The sequence below is a fragment of the Protopterus annectens genome, chromosome 7.part1 (assembly GCF_019279795.1).
Source record: "Protopterus annectens isolate FY-2018-M chromosome 7.part1, PAN1.0, whole genome shotgun sequence".
Lineage (NCBI taxonomy): Eukaryota > Metazoa > Chordata > Ceratodontiformes > Protopteridae > Protopterus > Protopterus annectens.
The window spans coordinates 269,180,510-269,195,576 of NC_056740.1; the positions used below are offsets into that span (position 1 = coordinate 269,180,510).

The 15,067-nt window shown below is 40.2% G+C and overlaps 1 protein-coding gene across 1 annotated transcript in view; it reads left to right on the plus strand.

Moving 5' to 3' along the window:
- Nucleotides 1-3,407: 3,407 nt before the first annotated feature.
- LOC122807533 (proprotein convertase subtilisin/kexin type 5-like) overlaps nucleotides 3,408-15,067 on the plus strand; it is a 252,030-nt gene continuing 240,370 nt past the window's right edge. Inside the window, exon 1 of the mRNA XM_044078454.1 lies at nucleotides 3,408-3,611. The gene's annotated coding sequence lies outside the window, so the exon portion shown is untranslated. The remainder of the gene's footprint in view (nucleotides 3,612-15,067) is intronic.

Sequence of the window (15,067 nt, forward strand, 5' to 3'; positions counted from 1 at the left end):
TTTTTCAGAAGATCGGTAGTTGGATGGCTTACTGAAGTCATTTTAGAATACAGAGATCAAGAAAGAAATTATTTAGCGACAATAAGGGCCCGATGACGAATAGTTCGGGTGTTGAACAAGGCACAAAACCAACAGCAAGGTACATCGTGGTCTGGATTTAAACAGGTGACACAGTAAGAATGGAAATCTTGGTGTGGTATTTGCTTTCCACAGACAAGACAATTATTAACTTTTTCTGACATCGGTTAGAGCAAGAAAAAAGGATCCTCAATGGGGTAATTAGCTTTAGAAGACTTCAGGATAATTCAATTCGGAAACGAAAACTCATGTAGCAGTCGACTAGCACTCATGCAAACTGCTTCTGCTATGGGCTCCTCTGCAAGAAAGACTGATGTAATGGCATTGGCTGCCTCTTTTTATACCCCTGATGACATGACATCAGTCCTGGAGCAACAGCAAATGATGCAGAAATACTAAGTCTCTGGTATTCGGGCCGACTGAGGGCTACCTGCAGACAGATAACCCAAGTGTGATGAGTGATGACTGCAACAGTGAAACACAAAGAACATCATCTAGTACTGCTTTTACTAGGGTCATGGATACCCACAAGGCAGTTCTTTAAGTAACCATGTCCTCCTCTGTGCACACTTTTAACAACCTCTACAGACTGAACAGTCTGTCCATGGGTGGGGAGGTTTTGCCACTGCTCTCCTTCAGGGACGCCTGCATAGCATGCCCTAGAATGGTAGCCAGCTCCCTTAATGATTGAGAATGTTTGAGGATATTCCCAAAGGCAATGACTGCAACAATGCAATAGTACATTTGTGTTTAGAATGTACCATCACATGAAATGTCCATGTAGGTTTACTGTCACAGTATAGTATCCTTACTTCCATCATGTCTTCTATGACCCTGGACATCTGGGTTTTGGGGATGGGTATCAGTTCACCCACCTCTCAGTCCTCCTCTCTTGCTTCACTTTGTTACTCTACCTCTGTGGAACCAGAATTCTAAGATGCACTTGGCCTTTGGCTGTGAAGGACAGGCTTGGAGGGAACCCATCTGGACATACCATGGGTTAGATGGCCCTTATGGACTGAAATCCTATGGCTTTCTGTTAAAAAGCTGGAGATACCACTCCTGGAGATTCTATTCTAAACAAGCACTGAAGCTATCATGAACTGACTCTTTGCATTAGGAAGGTATTGACACCCACAAGAGGATGAGTTCACTTGGCTGAAATTAAAGTAAGGGTGCAAATCCTTGGACTTTGGGATGGACATTGCACATTGCCTTTAGTCAAGTTTCAAAAAGTTATAGCTTTGGATTTTGAGTAGATTTTGAGCATTCTCTGTGGTTAAGTTTCAAAAGATTAAAAAAAGCTACTTGTGATCCGCCTCAACACCTACTACAATGGTAAGTTCCTGGAACAATTATACTTTCCAAGTAAAATGACTAAATAAGTAACTCTTTCAGGTCTAACATTAGAATGCCACAAAGTGCTATATACGAGGTGGCCACTGACAAAAATCAAAGGATGTCATTACAAAAGGCAATCTGATTGCCAGGGACAGTTAAAAAATAGGTCATCAAAATACTCTTCTTGTAACTTGCTGCTAAGATTTTGCCACAGTAAATGCTCTTCTCACCACCATGCTGCTCTTTGTATACCCATAAAATTACATCATTCAGGCAAAAACCTTGTCTATAAAATTAAATAACGGTACATGATATCACCGTTCAGGCTACTTTAGGGTACAAGAAGTGAGAGTGTCATAAGGATATTGGTGTCACTATATGACTTTAGAGTATTGTTGCACATTAAGCTCTTGTGCAGGAGTGTGTGTGTGTGTGTGTGTGTGTGTGTGTGTGTGTGTGTGTGTGTGTGTGTGTGTGTGTGTGTGTGCGTGTGTGCGTGTGTGTGTGTGTGTGTGTGTGTGTGTGTGTGTGTGTGTGTGTGTGTGTGTGTGTGTGTGTGTGTGTGTGTGTGTGTGTGTGTGTGTGTGCGCATGTCTTTCAAGTTTGATCTGCATACATAAGCTATTTTTGGACAGTTCATGCACAGTCATTGCTTAACAAGCCTCATTCATATGGTTCAGAATATACATCATAGATATATAAGCTATCCTTTTATCCATTTTTTTTTACATTTAGCATTATACTGTGAAGGTGATTTGTGTACTATTCATACAAAAGCTAGATTTTCACTAAAATAGTTAATTTGAGAAGTATGCATAAACTGTATTAAGTTTCTCGACACAGAACGTCAAGATGTATGTGACTGAAGTCATTTTACTGGATGGTGCCTTCTGTTTGGTCAGGTATATCACACTCACAGAAAGGCATAGGAATAGTAGGCTATGTACTGCTGTTGAAAGCAGAGACAAATATACCATAAAGTATGCAGTCACTAAAATCTTATAATACATACGTAGTACAGTAGGTAGTTAGATTATGTATACACTGTATCCAGCATGCAAACCTTTGTTACTATTGCAGCAAGCTGGGATAGGCCTAACTACTAGTATAGGGTAGGATAGGAACCATGCTAAAGGCTTTGCCCAGAATGAGTCAAGAATTTCTATAGCAGCTTTGATCATCTTGTAGCTGCTCAACAATGCAGTTTGTAGAAGTCAGCATTACCCCATTTTCTCACCATAACAACATTCTTATCAAAGGACTGTTCTGAAAGTACTTTTCTACTCTTGTTCTGAAGTGATTTTTAATGAGTTTGTTAAGCTTGCGCAACAAATAAGTAGCTCACTAAGGGCTATTTTATGACTTCTTAGATTTATATTTCATTTATGTTTTAGATTTTTAGCTAATGCCATTTTTTGACTGGAGAATTACAATTCATTATCTAGAGAGCTCACTTTGGGTAGGGTTAATTTTTTAAGGGTGTTTCTGGTGTTTATATTTAGTTGTGCTTAATTATAGATGAGGTAGGAGTTTACAGTAATGCTTTTGATTAGAGATTGATTGGGTGTTGATGCCATCCATAACATGTTCATTAACGTTGTGTCGATGCACACATGATGTACATAAATAAAAATAAATACATTCTATGTCATGTTCACAATTTTATGTGATGCTGATATTTCAGTATGTCTTTGGTAAATATACATGTGTGTTCATATATATATGTGAGAGTGTGTGTGTGTGTGTGTATCATTTTAATGCAGTATAAAATAAAATGACCTTCTAAAAATGCTATTTATCTTAAGATTTGCGTAAATTGCAAGTTAATTGTTATAAGCAAAATATAGCCACTATTTCCTAATTAACTCCCTTTATGATTTTTTGTGATCTATGTTCTGTATTTATGAAATCTTGGCACTCCTTTGTAATTCTAGGCCCTTGTATTAACTGCATAGTTAACGTAGGCAAAAACAGCAAATATTTATTTTATTTTCAGATAATACTTGTGTGAAGGAATGTCCTCCAGGAACATACGCTGACACTGAAGATGTGGATGGAAATGAACTTGGATATTGCTCACCCTGTGATACTGTATGCAAGACATGTCATGGGGGATCTCCTAAGGACTGTACAGCATGTACTTTTGGTTACTATAAATTCCAGCATCTTTGTCTTGCACACTGTCCAGCAGGGTAAGAAATTCCCTAAAATTATTTGCTATGACTGAAAAATGTTTAGTTTTTTCTACTATCCTAAATTGATTATTTCTGTGAAACATTTTTGTGGCTTCCTTATCCCTGAAATAATGAATACACAGTATCTGGGCTGCTCACCTGCAATTTAGAGCTGCCATTAATGTATTAGCTGTATTTCTATATAAAATGACATGACATCCATCAAAAGATTATTACGTATCAATAAGAGCAAGGCAGGCAGCAGAAGGTACACTGCTGTTTTCTTGGGTTTAGTTGCCAAGTTCATTTCACATTTTGGGTGTTTTTTGTTGAGTTTTTATGTTGCTGTGGGTATGTGGAGTTGCCTGGGTGATGGTCAGAATTCAAAAGGAGTTGAGTTGAAATACCTGTTTCTCCTTTCTAGATAAAGGTCAGGGAGAAATTCTACAATGTCTCTGGAGCAACAGGTTCATCAGAAAGTAGACAGACAGCACATTGCAATGTCCATATGTGCACACATTCATATGCACCTGTTAACATATGTATGTATGTACACACATTCATATGTACCTGTTGGCATACGTATGTATGTACGCACATTCATGTTCCCCTGTTTACCTATGTAGGTATGTACACACATTCATATGCAACTGTACATATGTATGTATGTAGGCACACACATGCATGTGCCCCTGTTTGCATATGGATGTATGTACACATATTCATGTGCATCTGTTTCCATATGTATGCATGTATGTATACATGAACCTGCTTACATACATATTTTATGTAATTGTTTGTTAACTGGATAAGTAAACTGATTGTTCACTGATGCTTGTCAACCATAATCTAAGTGATATGACCAAGGGAAAATGTCATATGTATCTCATTTTTTCTCTCTATCTCTGTGTATATGTATATGTATGTATATATATATATATATATATATATATATATATATATATATATATATATATATATATGTGTGTGTGTGTGTGTGTGTGTGTGTGTGTGTGTGTGTGTGTGTGTGTATCTATATATGGGAACATTTTATATGTGTGAAATCCTGAAATATCGAATTTCGGAATCTCGAGCCCATAAAGTGGAAAGGCTAAAACATCGAACACCCAGAAGCGAAAAATTCAAAATCTCACATTTCAGTGATGTTGAATTAGCAGTTCTGGTGTTGCGCTATGTTCATGGATTAAGTGTTTATGTTTTAAGGATTTGGGGTAAGGGCTGTAGTGTGACTTAGTGTGTTTTGTTACTGTGGTGTGTGTGTGTGAGATGGATGTAGCTTGTGTGGTGGTGTTTCATGTGTTTGTGTATGTAGTGCGACCTGGAAGTTAGTATATTTAAGTTGGGGGGTGTGGGGGGGTGCAGGCCCCCACATGGGGGGTGTAGGGAGGTGCAGCCCCCCTGCTTGTACATAGGATTGGGTTGTGTGTTTGTCTGTGGGGAGTAAGGTGTGTGTATGTCTGTGTGTATGTTTGTGGTGTGTGTGTAGTATAGAAATCACGATTTTGAATTTCGCACTTCTGGGTGTTCGATGTTTTAGTCTTTCCACTTTATGTGCTTGAGATTCTGAAATTCGATATTTCAGGATTTTGAACATATAAAGTGAATATATATATATATATATATATATATATATATATATATATATATTTTTTTTTTTTTTTATAGGTTTACTATCATTTTAGAGATCACTACAATGTTTGATTGCCAAATAAAGCAACCAGAAGGTTGCAAGATGAGAATGACTACTAGGTCAAACAATGTCGACGCTTGTGACTTCTGACCTATGTGGACACAGGAACAAGTGCTAACATGGGTCCAGAAGGGGGGGGGGGCAAGTCTGGGTATTCAAACAAGTTGTCATTGGCATTCTTGTCTTGCAACCTTTTGGCAAAAACACCTGCTGTTGGTTTAGCCTGCTCCAGGGTAATCCCGGACCATGCACAGAACATGTCAATATTTCTTAATTAGACAATTATGCATAGATTTCATTGCTGTCAGCATTGTATATATTCCATCAGGTGTCCTACACCCATTACACCTATATATAGATAGACAGAGAAAGAGAGAGAGAAGATATAGTGTGTACTGAATGCTTGGATAGCTTGCTGATTAATGTAAATGCTACAAATCACAAAGCAATTTTCCTAATCCTATTGTACAAGGTAATTTGTTGCCATGCAATGTAAACCACTACATCTTTCATTTATCCATATTTCTATACTTCTTAGTTTGCATTACTGTTTCCTGTTCATGTCAATGGGATGGGCTAATTGTAGAGTTTACCTATTCCACAGGACTTTATTTAACTTACATAGGGATTTTATGAATGGATTGTCTAATGGGAGGTTTTCTGTTACTGTTCTGAGATAAATTATATCCTGTTTTTATTGTTTATTCAACAGTTTAATACTGTTGTAATTTATTAAGGTAAATTTTTAGTTTTGGATTCAATTTGCTACTAATGATGCTTTACTTTGCTTTGTTTATAGCATGTGTTTTATTTTTATTAATTCAATTGAATGTTTTCATTTAATTTTTGTTTCTTTCATGTCTAGCTTTTGTTGTTTATGTGGTATCTTATTTTTTTGTGAATTCAGCACATCAGATTTCATTCTTCTCTTTTTTTGTGAAGGGGTTTTGAGATGCAGTAAATAACATGCATAGATTGTTGATAAATGATGGTTCATAGGTTCATAGGTTCATAGGTAGGTACTAGGCTATCTGCCCTAGGGCATTTATAAGCCTAGCCAGAATGTGTTGGTGTGCTCCTCCCTTTTAGACTACATTCCTGAGCCTCTGTCCAGCAGGGCCATAGAAGTGATTCCAGGAGCAAATTTACGATTTCCCATCCACTCATCAAGATTTCTCTTGAAGAGGGTCAGCGAGGGGCTCTTCCTAACATGGACTGGGATTCTATTCCAGAGCGCAGGAAGCCTTTGGGATATGAATCTATCCCTCCAGCATGTCCTATTTATTGTTGTGCTAAGGTTTAAGTCCCTGGAGCATGTAGCTCTAATGGATCTGGTTTTCTTGAGGTGGAGCATGCCCAACAATTCCGGGTTAGACATGGCCCTGTATGTCAGGCAGAGATCACCTCTGAGTAGGTGGTAAGCAACTGAGTAGAGCTGGAGTTTCTTTAATCGAGCTGCATAGAGCATCTGTTTGAGGCCCACAATCCTCTTGGTGAGGTATTTTTGAGGTCTGTCCAGCAGTTGCAGGTGTCGGGTAAGGTACATCCCAAAAGGGGCATTGTACTCAATTATGGGCCTGATGAGCGATGGGTAGAGGGGCACAATGACCTCTCTAGATCTAGATGGGAATCCTTTCATGATTAGGTGGGCTATATAGAAGGTTTTTCTAACCACTTTGACAATGTGATTGTCAAAGGACAGGTTACTATCTACTTGGGTCCCCAGATCCCTGATTACTTCTTCCATAATTAGTGGATTACCTCCTATATGGTAGTTTGTGGGCACTTTGTTTTTCCCAAAGGGGATGACTATGCATTTTTTTGCATTTAGCTTGAGGCCATGGTTCTGACACCAGGTATCAGTCTCCGTAAGGCCCTTCTGGAGGATGCTTGTGTCAGCCGGAGAGTTGATTATGGCTCCCAGTTTGCAATCATCTGCGAACTTGGTCAGCCATAGTCCTTCTGTGTTTGCCTGTACCTCTGAGAAGTATATACCGAACAAGAGGGGTCTCAGGACTGATCCCTGTGGGACGCCACTTGTAACTGGTTTAGAGTCATTCATGGCACCCGCGACTCTGACCATGTGAGTTCTATCCCTGAGCCAGTTTGCAACCCATCTTGTGGCATATGGGTTGATATTTAAGCTGATAAGCTTATTTATGATACCAGAATGGGGTATTGTGTTGAAAGCCTTTACAAGATCTAAGTGGGCTGTGTGGACTACCATTCCCTCATCTAAGGCTTTGGTAACTGTTTCGAAGAAGTCAACTTGGTTTAAGAGGCAAGATCTGCCCTTAACAAAGCCGAATTGGGTGGGGTCCAGTGTTTATGAGATCCATGATGATGCACTCCATGGCCTTGCAGACCAGGCTAGTCAGGCTTATAAGGCGATAGTTCCCTGGATCCGTTGTGGCGCCACCTTTGTGGAGCGGGATCACTGTTGCTGTACGGCATTCTTTGGGTACATAGCCTGTGGTAAGGCTGAGTTGGAACAGTGAATTCATGTGAGGGTTTAGTTCATTTTGGAGCTAGTGTAAGACGCAGCCTGGGATACCATCTTGTCCCATTGATGCTGTGTTTTTGACTTTGGAGAGGGCTGCTTTCACCTGTGCATCTGTGATGTCTGGGGGACTGCATTCTTCTGGGATAGACACAGGCCCTTTTGGGGGGGTGGGGTGCGAAGTTTGCACTGAACCTGTCCGCCAGGATGTTGGCAATGTCTGTGGGTTCAGTGTATTTTGTGCCATTTTGCACCAGCTCAGAGCAGATCTGTGAGCTGCCACTCAAATTTTTGACATAGCTAAAGAACGCCTTGTGATTATCTTTAGTGTCTTTGGCGATTTTTCTTTCAAAGCTGGCCTTTGATGATTTTATGAGGGATCGAAGTTTCTTGCTAGTACTGATCAAGGATGCCTTCCCTTTTTGGGATTTTGCCTTGTCTTGTAATAGTTTCCTCCTTCTGTTGTATAGCTTATTTATGACCGCGGTAAACCAGGCTGGTCTCCTGTTCTTGGAGGAGTATGTCTTGGTTTTACTTGGGATGGCACGATCCATGCATTCCTGTAGGTGCTCATAGAGTGCCTTTGTAAAGGATTCTGTGGTTTGGGTAGCATTTTCCATTAGCCCGGGGGCTTTGAAACTTTCCACCTCGATCTTGAGAAGTGTGAAGTTTGCTTTTGAGAAATTTTTCACAGTGGTTTCCTTGGCTGGGGGTGGGGTCGGGATGTAGATGTCTATTGTGATAAGTTTATGGTCTGATCTTACCAACAAGGGATTTACATCTGGTGTGGAACACTGAGCCCCCATGTTGGTGATGACCAAGTCCAGTATGTTGTCCCCTCTTGTGGGAGTGTTGACCAATTGTTCCATGGCATTTGAGTTTATAAACTCCAGGAACCATTGGGAAAAAGAGTTGGGACTTGAGTAGTTTTCCCAGTCAATGTTTGGATAGCTGAAATCCCCCAATATCATGGTGTTTGGCGAGACCTTCATATTCTCCAGTGTTCTCAGGAATGCTGCGTGAGGATCCTAAGACAAAGTGGGTGATCTGTAGCCGGCCATGAACTGAAAAGCAGTTTTAACTACTGTTAGTTGCACATGGATGGTCTCTGTTGCCTCATGCAGTGCCACTAACCTGGAGGTGTGGGTATCCTTGATGAAAATGGATACTCCCCCCACCTTTAGAATTCCTGTCTGAGTTCTTGAGCCAAAGGGAATGGTATGAGTTGAATCCTGGAAGTGCTGGGGTGCTCTCTGGAGCCTTGAACCAGGTTTCTGTTACTGCACAGATATCGATTTTCTCCATACTGAGGAGTGCCTCGAGTGCATGCATCATGAGGTTTAGACATCTGGCATTGAGTAGCATTACCCTTAGTTTTTTGTTTCTGGTATTGTCTATGGTGGTGGGTTTGTCTTTTGAACCTTGCCTAAAAAAGGCACTATGGGGGTGGCAAGAGCCTTAGCCAGTATTCAAAAGCCTAAGGGTGACAGGTGCAAGCCGTCCCTGGTGAAGCAATGGTGCTTGTCTAGCATGTCATCCCAGGCTGACAGACACTGGATCTCCTTTGAATGACACCAATAGCTTAGCCAATTGTTAAAATTGATAATTTTGTCTTTATACTGCGGCATCATTATTGGTGAGAGCAATATGCTACTCAGGGTCAGGGTCATACTGGCCTGGGCTACATGATCAGAGAGCTCCTCTATGTCTCTTTTCATGTAGTCCAGGGAGGTATGCTTCAGGTCATTCACATATCCATATAGATATATACATAGACATATGAAGTTCCTTTAAAATTTCTCTTTATTTATATTTTTATCTAACTCCTAACTCGTTAATTAGTCAAACTGTGGATACAAAGGTAGTTATTGGGACAGCTTAGATACATATTACATTATATTATGTATAGCATTAGGTCCTAGGAGGATACTTTTGTCTTCAATCTAGAGGTGGGATTTTCCACTGTTTCAGTTTGAGCAGTTAGTTAATTCACCCTTTAATTTAACATTCCAGATGCAAAAAAAAATATGTTTTTGCTTATTTTACCTTCATTGGAAATATCAGTTACCGCCTTACTGTTTTAATGGTTCTGTTTACTCATCCTAGTTTCTTCAATTGCTTGACAAGATAATTCTGATAAAAGATGGTAGCTGACCAATAATAATATAATCCTTTTTTTAGACAACCTCCTCTGAGGTACCTTGTCAAATGTTTCCATTATGTACACCTAAATATCAATTTTTTTCTTACGTGAGAAGGAATCAGGTATTCTTGGGCTAGGGAAGAACTTTATGGCTAGTTTGTTCCTGATCAGGAAGCTCTACTGACCTATTCATTCTGCCAGTGAGGAAAGACATGAAGTAGTGAGTGGAGAGGCTTTACGTCCCTTGGAGTTTCAAACCCCTAGCTACCTGTAGACTTACTACAGCTGTATGGTCAGGTGAGGAAGTCTGCATATTCATAACTACTATTCCTAGCTCAGCAGTAAAGTCCCTTGCCAATGTAATTTGGAACAAATATGGTCAGTATATGTGAGTGATACACCCAGCCACTGATAGGTGTCACCTGTTCCATGTGCCTAGCAGCCTCCATCCCCCGAGCTTGAGCAATCTGGTATTTGCTATTCTGGCTAACCTTTCACTGCCCAATCTCTAATACACCATTTGCTGCTAACTGATCTGTGGCTCATTTGGGATGTATTAATGCTATGGGGCTGAGTTATGAGTATAGTATCTGAATATTAATGGCAAACATATTTTGAAGGAAAATAAAGCTATTTGAAATTTATTCTACATGTCTGGGACAAATACTGAATAAATCTAAGAAAGACATATGAGAGCTAATCAGTTACCAAAACAAAATTTGGCTTAAGCATATCACTGTGACAGGGAATTGTTTAAACAGCAGAGAGAGATGTTGTGATTCAAATGTCTTGAAATATGAGGAAAAAACAAATTAAAATAGACAACAAAGTTTAGTTCTGTATATTTGACTTTTTTTCTAAAGGAAATTTTTATACTGGTAGTACTGACCACTATATAAGTCTTCTTTCATAATAAATTATCTTCTTGACCAAATTAAAAATAGTATTTGGTGTAGTTTAAGCATCATATCATTATATTGGAAAGTGATTAGAATTAAACTTTAGATCCAAGACTAGAAAGGTTTAATTATAATTCATCTACAGTCAGAACTGTACCTTGGAAGATGTGTTCAGAGCAAAGTGCACACTTTTGTAGTAATGTGCTTTTTTCTCTCAGGTAAACATATATTGGTCAGTAATAGATTCCTTTATGCTACTTGACAAGAAGAATGTAGATATGGTTCCTGTTTTTCACAAGTATCAATTCAGCTATCTCTCTGATATTTATTAACAATTAGATAATAATGTTTATACAAAGTGGAAATTAAATATATCCCTTCCTCAAGATATTAGAGTTACCAAGGCTGCCAGGAAAAAAGAATAAAGAATTTTGATTTTCTCAGGACAGAACATACATACCCTTCTTTGTTATCTGGACTGCATTTAAGAACTCTACTTTTGCTGATCTCATCAGTTTGTATTATATGTATCAAAAACGGGGGTGGGGTCAAATATTTATTTGAAGACTAAATAAAAAAAGATCTCATGATGAAAAGTATTAATCATACAAGATAACCAAATTAAACTAATGACTTTACTAACCACAGCAAAGTTTCTGTTTCTAAAATCTGCACTAATTAAGCAGAATGAGGGGAAATTCCAACCAGATAATACAGTAAAATCGTTATAAAACTGAATAATTAAATTCAAACCATAGGCAAAGAAGGTAGAGTTCTAAACAAACAGGAATATATTTTATCAATAGTTTTGTTAAAGGCCTGAGATAAAGTTGGTAGCAACCTTAATCCAAAAATGACAGATGCAACTATCTTGAGTTTTCTGAGAAAATCATTTGGTTCAGTTCTTAATAATGATAAACATATTTGATTCACCAATCCAGAAATAAGAGGTTTTAATACTTCTGCAGAATCATAAAAATAAATAAAATGAAAATGTCAGTATTTTGCTGAAATTATCACTGAGAGCTTAACTGAAGGCAACCTTTACATTGTAATCAATGGGGGAAAAAATTACCCCTATCAGAGGTAGCCCTATACTATCTTAGGTTCATAGGTTCATAGGTAGGTACTAGGCTATCGGCCCTAGGGCCTATACAAGCCCAGCCAAAAAGGTACCCTGGCTTTTGCCACCCAAGAAAATTATTTTCCTGAGCCACTGTCGAGCAGAGCCACAGAGGTGATCCCCGGGGTGAATTTCCTATTTCCCATTGATCCATCAAGATTTTTCTTGAAGAGTGCTAATGAGGAGCTTTGTTTGATATGGATAGGTAGTTTATTCCAGAGTATGGGAAGTCTCTGGGACAGGAATCTGTCCCTCCGGCATGTTCTGTTTATTGTGGTGACAAGGTTTAGGTCCCTAGTGTGTGTAGCTCGGAATGATTGGGATTTCTTTAAGTGGAGCATGCCCAACACCTCTGGGTTTGACATAGCTTTGTATGTTAGGCGGAGATCACCTCTGAGTAGGCAATATGGGACAGAGTAAAGCTGGAGTTTTTTGAGACGGTCTGTATAGGGTATCTGTTTGAGGCCGGTAATCCTTTTTGTGAGGTATTTCTGCAGCCTTTTCACTTGTTGTAGATGTCTTGTGAGGTACATACCAAAAGGGGCGTTGTACTCTATAATGGGTCTAATGAGTGATAAGTAGAGGGGAACAATGACCTCTTTTTTTCTGGATGAGAAACCTTTTGTGGTGAGGTGTGCCATGTAGAAGGATTTCCTGACTACTGTGGCGATGTGATTATCAAAGGAGAGACTACTGTCCACCAGTGTCCCAAGGTCTCTTATTACACTTTCGGTGTTAAGTATACTACCGCCTATGGTGTAGAGTTTTTACCAAAGGGGATGACAATACACTTTTTGGCATTCAGCTTGGGGCCATGGCTTTGACACCAGGCATCTGTCTCAGTGAGGCCCTTTTGTAGGATGTCCACATCGTTAGGAGTTTTGATTATGGCTCCTAGTTTGCAGTCATCTGCAAACTTCATTAGCCAAAGACCTTCTGTGTTAGCCTGTACTTCAGAGAAGTAGATACCAAACAGGAGAGGACCCAGGACTGAACGCTGTGGCATTCCACTTGTCACTGGTCTGAAGTCAGATTTGGAGTCTGCTACTTTCACAGTGTGGGTTCTGTCAGTGAGCCAGTTGGCAACCCATCTTGTGACATAGAGATTTATACCTAGTTTAGTGAGTTTATCTATAATTCCAGAGTGGGGGATGGTGTCAAAAGCCTTGGCAAGATCTAGATAGGCTGTGTGAACCACCTTACCCTCGTCTACAGCTTTGGTGACTGCTTCGAAGAAGTCTATCAGGTTTAGGAGACATGATCTGCCTTTTACAAACCCGAACTGGGTGGGGTCCAGAGTTTGGAGATTACCAATGTCTTTGTTTATAAGTTCCATGATGATACATTCCATGGCCTTGCAGACTAGGCTCATCAGGCTTATGGGGCAGGAGTTCCCGGGGTCCGTCGTGGCTTCCCCCTTGTGGAGTGGGATAACCTTGGTGTACGCCATTCAGCAGGCACAAAGCCTGAGGTGAGGCTATGATTGAACATGGTACTTAGGTGGGGTGCCTGTTCATTCTGATGTTCGTGTAGAATGCAGCCTGGGATGTTGTCTGGTCTCATGGATGCTGTTCTTGGCTTTGGAGAGTGTGGTTTTTACCTGTGCACCCGTGATTACAGGAACTTTGCATTCTTCCAGTATAGAGATGGGCCCTTTAGGGGGTGAGAGGGGGTAAAGTTAGCACTGAACCTATCTGCCAGGATGTTGGCAATATCAGTTGGGTCTGTATATTTAGTGCCATTGTGCTGTAACTCAGAGCAGATCTGAGTGTTGCCATTGAGATTCTTGACATAGCTATAGAATGTTTTATGGCTGTCTTTAGAATCAGTGGCAATTTTGTTTTCGTAACTAGCTTTGGAGGATTTTATCAGGGATCCCAGCTTCTTACTTAGGCTGACCAGGGAGCTCCTCCACTCATGGGATTTTACTCTTTTTTGCAACGGTTTCTTCCTTCTGTTGTACAGTTTGTTTATGGCAGGGGGCCACCAGATTGGCTTCCTGTTTTTGGAGGATAGTGTCTTGGTTCTGTTTGGGATAGCACGATCCATGCACTCATGTAAGTGCCTATAAAGTGCAACTGTGTAGGATTCAGTAGTTGTAACTGTATTGTCCATCTGCATGGGTGTCATGAAGTTCATCACTTCTGTCTTAAGAAGCATGAAGTTGGCTTAGGAGAAATCTTTTACCGTGGTTTCCTTAATGGGGGGGTCGAGGCAGGATGTGGATATCTAGAGTGATTAGCTTATGGTCGGATCGGACCAATGAGGCATTGACTTCAGGTGTGGAACACCAGTCACTCATGTTGGTAATGACCTAGGATATTGTTGCCCCTGGTGGGGGTGTGGATAAGTAGATCCAGGGCATTGGAGTTTATGAATTCCAGTAAGCTTTGAGTGAAGCAGTTGGTACATGAGTAGTTTTCCCAGTTAATGGTGGGGTAGTTGAAATCGCCCATTATTAGGGTGTTTGCTTGAACCCTAATATTTTCCAGTACATCAAGAAAAGAGGAGTGGGAATCCTGGGGCATGGTGGGGGATCTGTAGCAAGCTACAATTTGGATTGCAGTTTTGCCCAGAGTTAGTTGCACTTGGATAACCTCAGATGCATTATGCTGAGCAACTAGCCTGGAGGTGTGGATATCCTTAATGAATATGGACAAACCTCCGCCTTTGGTGTTCCGGTCCATGTTACATGGCCGAAAAGTGTGGTATGAGTTATAGCCTGGTAGTGCAGTGGTGCTCTCTGGAGCCTTGAACCAGGTCTGAGTCATTGCACAGATATCGATGTTCTCTATTTTAAGGAGTGCCTCGAGTGAGTGCATTTTGAGATTTAGACTTCTAGCATTGAGTAGCATCACCCTCAGATTTTGCTTGCCTGTTCCTGTTACAGTGGTGAATTTGTCATTTGAACCTTGCCTAAAAAAGGCACTATAGGGGTGGCAAGAACTTTAGCCAGTATCCGGAATCCCAGGGATGACAGGTGCAGGTCATCTCTGGCAAAGTATTGTGGTCTGTTGACCATGTCATCCCAGGCAGACAGATACTGGATCCCTTTAGAATGACACCAGAAGCTTAGTCAATTTTTGAAGTCAACCATT